The following is a 7,854-nucleotide window of genomic DNA, read 5'->3' as shown; positions in this document are numbered from 1 at the left end:
TAATGGGTTTTTCTTCTTGAATTTAAATTGCTCCCAAATGCTCAATTAGATTCTGACCCAACACGGATACACACACACATCCAATTTTAGGCAAATTGGACAGATATATGATATAAATTTCCTCCACAAGTGGCAGCGCGGTGGACAAAGTACTATATCGTCGCTGTCACGTGAAAGACACTTATCTCCATTTTTTTTTCATTTTCTTATTTTTACATGAATCATGTTTCCGTGTTACGGACATCGCATTAAAGTGAAAACTAAAAAAGTTTCCAAAATTGGAGATAAGTGTTTTTCACAGGACAGTGACGATATGCAGCTGCTTCTGAAGTTGGAGGTTGAAGTCCAGGCTCTGGCCTTCCAGTGTGGACTTCGCATGTTGTCTCTGTGCTTGTGCAGGTTTCCCCCAGGTACTTTGACTTTCTCCCACCTTACAAAAATATGTTTCCTGAATTCACTGACCAGTCGTCAATTGTCTGTAAGGGTGAATGGTTGTTTAAATACAAGCATACTGACAAGACAACGAGAAACACCTGGAGGAGACACACAAGGTAGGAGGGAGCAGATTGGCTAACACAACGGGGTGGAATGCAGACAGGTGGACACAATCATTGACGAGACAGACAAACGCTGAAAATACAAAACAAAAACAAAAAAAAACAAACATAACATATGGTTTGGCATGTATGAGGACCCACGTGCAGGAAAGCAGGTTGGCAAAACTGGGGAGTAAAAGGGATTCCAAAAACGATTTATTTACAAAAGAACAAAAAAGGCAAACAGTGTACTGGAAGAGTAAAAAATCAAATTAAACAGCAAATTCTAAAAACGTTATTCAAATTTACGACCTATCATGACTCAGATTCAGAAAACAGGTGAGCTGTGGTTGGTCGCTACTTGAGCCCTGAGCAACTGTGGTGGCATTCAACAGAAGTGACAAAACGGCCACCTCCTCAGATCGCCAAAATCGGGTGGACTTTGCTACTTAATTCATATTCCAAAAATGCAATATTAGACGTTTAGATAGACGGGAAAAAAAGGGCTTCCGACTATGCTTAGTCAGACTATTTTTTCAAGTTTCCCGTCTATCGTTTATCGCCTACAAAATGGGTGTCCGTCATAGGCAGACTCTTTTAGATGTTAAGATTATATATAGTAGCGTATAGTAGGTGACGTGTGTTTAAACCTTAGTGGAGGTTTACCCACCACCTGTTTGTTTTTATTATTATTATTATTATTAAATTATTATTATTACATTTTTTACCTTGTGGCACATCAAATTCACTCATTTTCTAGCAATAAAATCCAAAATTCTTATTTTCTATTGTGTCCTTTATTGTCTGAGCTCTGCTGCTCCTCCTATGATAAATGTTCCACCCTTTTTTTTTTTTCTGTCTGCCAGTGTGGGCCCAACTGTGGGCCAAAAAGTTAATGGCCTTGTTTGACTCTCTTCCAGGCGACTTATGAAGCAGTGCCTGTCTGCAGAGGAGTGCCACATGTATTTACAGCCCTGCTCCCATCACACCGGTGTACTCTGAGTCCTCCTGAACTGGCTAATATGGGCACAGGGGCCACTAAATCTTGTGACATATAAGACCTCTGGACGGGAAAGGTAAACACAGCCGCTACTGAATGGGTGACAGAAACCACGGCCGATCAATAGAAACAGCATTTGCATCCATTGTTTTGCCTCCTCTCAGCAGAATCACTTTTCTCATAAAGGATCTGCTCCCTGCAATTAGACTGAGCAAGCTGATGGCGTCGCGAGTTTGGACATTGGATTTGATTTAAGATAGAGAAGAGTGACGATAATGGCAGTGAAATAGAGACGAATTGTGTCCCTGAGGGGAGAGAAAACTATTTAAAATGACCAAAAAGAAAAGATTTAAGTATTGAGACTTAGACATGGCACCGTTCTGTAGAATCACACAATTGGGACTGAACATCTGGACATTTGAATGCAAAGTATTGTTACCTACTGAAGGCAAAAGGTATTGTTTTTAATGCAAATACACAAACTTTCAATTTTAATGAATTTGTGTGGCAGGGTGGTACATGCGCTGATCAAGTACCTATTCGATTTTGAAGTGGTGGTGGAGCAAAAGGCCAAGGCCAGCATATTTAGCGCAATCACCAAATAGGATCTATCAGACCACTTTTGTAATTCTACATTGAAATAAAATAAAATGAATAAATAAAAAACACTCAAGAAAATCAAGGTGTCATTTGCAGTGCACTCGCGGGCACTCAGCGCTGCTTGGTCATAGCGGTCACACCCTTTTAGCCTCACACCTTGGGCTTCAGAAACTTGGTTGAAACTATCGCAGAATGTCCGCCTCCAGAAATAAAAAGAAAAAATTAAAAATGCCCATCCCTCGTTTGCTAATAATTAGACATAACATAAGACTAGCAAACAGAAGCAGCATGAAGAGAACTCAGGCAGCTGAGAGGATTCAAAAGTGGCGTGTAATTAGCAACATTTATGCTTGACAGGTAAGTTTATCATTTGTTTGATTTTGAACTGATTGTACAATTCCCCCAAAATAAACCTTTAAAAACACAAAACATTTACTGTTATAGTACCACTCCATTCCAAATACGTCATGCTATCAACGTGGCAGCCGTGCATGCTGTCAGTCGGTTTACAATGCTAATGCTAGCTTAGTATTGCTGGAGCTGCAATTTTGGTGAAGCTGGATATGCGTTCTCTGTGACTATTTATGACAACTACGCACTTCCCTAATCGCATGCCATAATAAATGGCCATGTTAGAGAATCGAGGAAGGGGAGGGATTAGTGAAATGAGGCTACATTCAAATTTGCTAGCAGTTTTAACACTTTAAACTTCCCCTGATAATGTAGAGTTGAGTGCTACTGTGAACATTTTGTTGTTGTTGCCTGATTTGCACTCAACCATGCTTCCTCCACACTGTCACTCAATGCAAGTATAGTTTAGTGTACTAATATACATTGTTCCTCACTGTTGCTCATAACATTGTGGCAGTAATCAGGGGAAAAAAATGGATGTCAAATGTGAATAAAAACATGAAGATGATACACTTTGATGACCTGTGTCGTGAGCAGTCTGCCTGCTTTATTTATCAGCATCAACACATGCAGAGCCACACAGTAACACGCGCACTGTAGGAGCCATCATCCAGCATTTGCACCTTAATGTGAGTCGTGGGAGTCGCAGCACGTCTTCCACGTCTCAGCAGCCTGTGGACGTGCATGGAGGGGCAGACATGGTGCAGATCAGAGTACACTCACAGCCTATTACTGCTAGAGCGCCACATCTATCCCTGCATAAATTAACTGCAAGCTTTGCCACTCATCTGCAATGCTGAACAAGTACAAGTTCCTCTATTCTATTACATCTGCCTCCTACTCTTTCCGCAGCATTTTTTTTTTTTTATTAAAAGTGGGGTCATTTCTGTTATTAACTCTCTCTTTGATATCACTGGCGGATCTCACGGGACCTGAGTGATGTACGAAAATGAGATAAGAACATATGACTTTCCATGGAAAACAAAAAGCTATTCAATATTATTCGATTATGAACATGGTTAGACTTGCAATAACAACGGAAGGCTTTATGAAAAGATGGAACAGATAACATTCGGTAAAGTCATATAAAATAAAATCAAAATGTCTAAGCTAAAGGCGGGAAAAGCTCCACCTGTAGCAGTGTTTCTCGAACTTTATTGGATGAGGGCACCAAGCACCAATTTTACATGAGAAAAATCTCATGGCACACCAGTAAACAAAAATGCCTCAAAAAGCATGAATATTGAAATAATGATGATCTCGTCTTAATTTAATCGCACAATTTAAATGTAATTTTTTTTTTTTTTAATTTAAACACAAAGCTATGGCTTACTCTGAATAGCAACAGGTGAGTTAATTATACCTTCTGCCATTTAGTGGAAGAGCACCTCATTGTTCTGCCTGTCACTATACGTTGCTGCATTGATATATGATCCAAGATTTTTTTTTTATTATTATTATTATTATTAAAAATCATTTTGGGACAAATTATATGGAATAGCATAATTTCCCCCTGATTACAATAATGTCTACATCCAACCGGGAATCACAGACCTACAGTATTTGTTTGATGGAAATCCACTGCCGTTTTGGGGGACAAACCTCGAAAGGCAATGCGCACGATGTCCTAAAATTCTGAAACCAAGTCTCTACGGTTGCACAAAACTTGAGCTGAAAACCGCTGGCGTGCATGACATCATGCAAGATCAGCAAACATGAAAGGATTAAGACTTTGGCTTTTGGACAACACCAAAAGGAGCAGCCTCAACAAGAAAAGAAGTCATTCCCGTGAGATAATACAGACATCTCTTCCTGTCCTGCAGAGTGCACTTTCCCAGTGTGTGTGTGTCCATCAAATGCCATGTTGGCACAGGGCCTCTGTGCACTGCCAAATCTGGGTCAGATGGAACACCCACGCGTGCAAAAACACCCACGTGTGACCTTCATTGAGCTCTTTCCAAAACTTCCAGTCTAACAGAGACATTGCAGCAGTTCATGTTCACTTCAACTCTGATCAAGTATATAATTATCTATGCCATGTTGTATTAAACTTACATTATCTGAAACATTCACCGCTTAACAACACTATTTGTTTTTGCAAAAAGACAGACAATGAGGAAATATCAAGAAAAAAGAGCCTCAGCGGAGGACAATCTCGGTTAAATCGTCCCTACGGAAGGCGAGCGTCAGGGGAGCACAAGGGCACCACAGTTAATGGGATGTCAGTCAGATGCCAGTAGATGAAAATGGGGCATGCTGTTTAAAAAATCTGACAGGAAAATGACACTTTACATGTATTAAGTACCATTTGAAATAGAAAATGAGTATCAAGGGTGTAATGTTAGGGAAACGGGATAAAATGTCACAAAAACAAACCCGAGAATGAATCATGGAGCTTTTACAGTGAAAAGCACGTTCTTCAGTGCTGAGGTTTCAATATGTTTGATGATGTGGATTTTTTTTTTTTTTCCTGTGCATTTTGTATTTTCCGAGCTGTTGTCACTCAGCCTGTCAGCCCTGCTTGCATCTGCCAACTTGGATTCCAGGCCTCAGCATGATGTCTGCACTCACCCGTCAAGTGAGAGAGTCAATGTGACACTTGTGTCCCACTCCTATGGGACGTGGCCCAGCACCACCTAGGTGTGCGTGTGCGCGCGCGTGTGTACCCCCTCCGAGACGTGGACGCACACCCCGATTGTCAGCGGCCTGCGTCTTATGGACTCTTACAGCCCCTCATATTGTGGCCACTTTTGCTGAGGTTAGTAAGTGACAAGGGCTGGCCTTGGCCAATCTGTAGTGCCGCCCAGGGACTGTTATAAAGCTCAAGCTAACAAACGGAGGTCTCGTTAAAGCTAAAGTCAACCCAAAAAATTTCTTGACAAGACTATGTTCAACATGGAATTCTCATTAATATTGCATTTGTGGAATATAAATTCAGCAGCACCCGTTTTTGTCCATGTCGGGGGGCGGCCATTTTGCCCCTTGCTGTCAACTGAAAATGACATCACAGTTGCGCAGGGCTCAGTTAATGACTGATCATGGCTCAGCTTCAGAAAACAGGTGAGCCACGATTGGTTGTTACGTGAGCCCTGAGCATATACAGTCAACAGAAAATGGCAAAGTGGCTTTGCATTTTTGCAAAGACATTTGTTGGGTTGACTTAATCTTTACGGTAAATTACACAAGCATTTTATTCTGAAACCAAATAATTTGCAAGCCATTTATTTTTAAGGATAACAATATAAGATATGTATGTATTTACTAAAACTATTTTGGGATAATAGTTTGTGGTATATTTACAATTAAAACTATTGGGCAATTGTATACATATTTTGGGGGGGAATCAATTACTCACATTCGCGGCAGGGCTCATTCAATATCCCCTGCGGCGGGTACCAGGTTTACTGCTTCACCCCCCCCCCCCCCCCCCCCAATTCTTTCTATTTATTTATTTATTTTTAACTTGTAGTTTACTATATTGTTAAATGAATACCAATGACAATGCCAATATGGTGCCCACTATTACCTTGAAAAGCACTCGCATTAGCCTACTGTGTTCTTTTCTTTTCTCTTCCATCCAATCAGTTAAGAAAATCAGTCAGCAAAATATGAAATGAATAAATCAGTGGCAAATCACTTCGAAGACCTTCTAACTTACATAAATTATATGGACGGGGACACATTTTTTGTTCTATCGACTCTGAAAATTGAGACTCCGGAGGGTGTTGCCACATCAAGACCTGCTGGTATACACACACACACACATGCACACGTTTGTGTCAGCTAGTTTCTGGTTCAGTGCGTCTCTAATCAGATCCATCTGACCAATCCCGTGTGTGCATCCTCCAGGGTGGCTCCTGTGAATATCCGTAGAGATTGTGGGGGTGCATTTAGAGCGATGAGCACTACATTGGAGGAGATGCAACCTCAGCATAGCTCAGCAACAAGGAGGATCCATCATGAGGGGACGGTCTAGGGAGCACAGGAGCTGCTGGTCCTCCGCCCACGCAGACAGAGCTGCATAAGCAAGCACGCGGGCCTGCTTAAAGCCACTACCCAAAATTCACACTTAAGGCTTCTGTCATCAATCCTGTCGATTGAAACGGGATGCCGCAAATGCTTGCAACATTGCATCGTACTCTCCTAGCTACCATCTGTACCTTGCTGTCAGATAGACGCCACAAGCAATGAACTATTGCGGTGTGAGCCATGTGCACCTGAACTCATCTGAGAGGCACGGCCAAGGAGGCTCACAGCCTGAATAAAGAGCAGCTCTTTTCCAGGGGGGATTCGGGGCTCACCTTTGAATACTTTAGCGCACTCTTCCGTGAATCCAAACACGCAATCTTTGAAGATATGGGAGTGACAGTTAGGATAAGGATCTGGAAATAGACATTTTCAAGGTGGTTTAACCCTGAACATTGATGCAGCAACGTGTTACTTACACATTCCTTCAATATAAAGAATTTAAGTATACTAATGTGCTACTTTTTCCCACACCAGTAATCGGATTAGTGTTACCTAGCCAAGCGACTGTGCATTACTGTACCATAGTAAAAACAACTTAAATTCGAACACAAAAAATGCATGGTTCAAAAAATAATGAGTAGAAATTAAGCAAATGAGAATATAAATAGATATTTTAAAGATGAAATATATTACTAGAAACAAGATAAATTATTGACCAATAATCAGCTCCCCACAATCAACAGCCCTCTGAAGGTGAAGGAGGATAAATGTACTGCTATTAGCTTCCAATAAATAACACGTATCGGTTAAACCGATTTTTATGTTGAAGCGGTGTTTGCAGCAGCTGATTCCAACTAATAAAAGTAATTTGTAACCTAACACCACCAAGTAATCAGTAAATGTTACTTTTAAGATTAAGTAATTAAGTTACATTTCATGGTAACAGTTGCAGCACTGGCCTTAAAACCCACCTTGTATAACTTTTATTCAGTCTGCAACATCAAGGAGTTTTTGAATTACTAACACACATCTAACAACAAACCATTAAGCCTCTACCATCTCTTTTAGTTCAAGCACATTGAGAAGCGCACATACTGATGACTTCCAACACAAACTCCGTCCCATAAGTGTTATAGAGCGAAGGCACTCTGAGGTCAAGCTAATTCGAACATAAACCTCATTTAAAGTAAAAACCAGTCCTTTAAAAATATGTTGACATTGATAACCATTTCCCGCCAAGCACAATTATAAATGTGAATGGTTGGTGCCGTTGTGATGACTTCACACTGCAACTAACTCAGCATTTAGTTCCAAAACAAGGAAGAAAAACATCTGATA

The 7,854-nt window shown here is 40.8% G+C and overlaps 1 long non-coding RNA gene across 2 annotated transcripts; it reads left to right on the top strand.

The window, feature by feature from the left end:
* Nucleotides 1-622: 622 nt before the first annotated feature.
* On the top strand, nt 623-2,356 carry LOC147138378 (uncharacterized). 2 transcript variants are annotated; one of them, XR_015089100.1, is made up of 3 exons: nt 623-712; nt 1,457-1,612; nt 1,704-2,356. It is a non-coding gene; the product is annotated as an uncharacterized LOC147138378 (long non-coding RNA). The 2 variants fall into 2 exon arrangements; XR_015089099.1 differs by having other exon boundaries at nt 1,701-2,356.
* Nucleotides 2,357-7,854: the final 5,498 nt, after the last annotated feature.

Source organism: Filicampus tigris, chromosome 12, assembly GCF_054856515.1.
Source record: "Filicampus tigris isolate MCC_2025a chromosome 12, RoL_Ftig_1.0, whole genome shotgun sequence".
In the NCBI taxonomy this organism is placed as follows: Eukaryota; Metazoa; Chordata; class Actinopteri; order Syngnathiformes; family Syngnathidae; genus Filicampus; species Filicampus tigris.
Note: the sequence above shows the minus strand (reverse complement) of the source record. Positions and strands in the feature narration are given on the sequence as shown.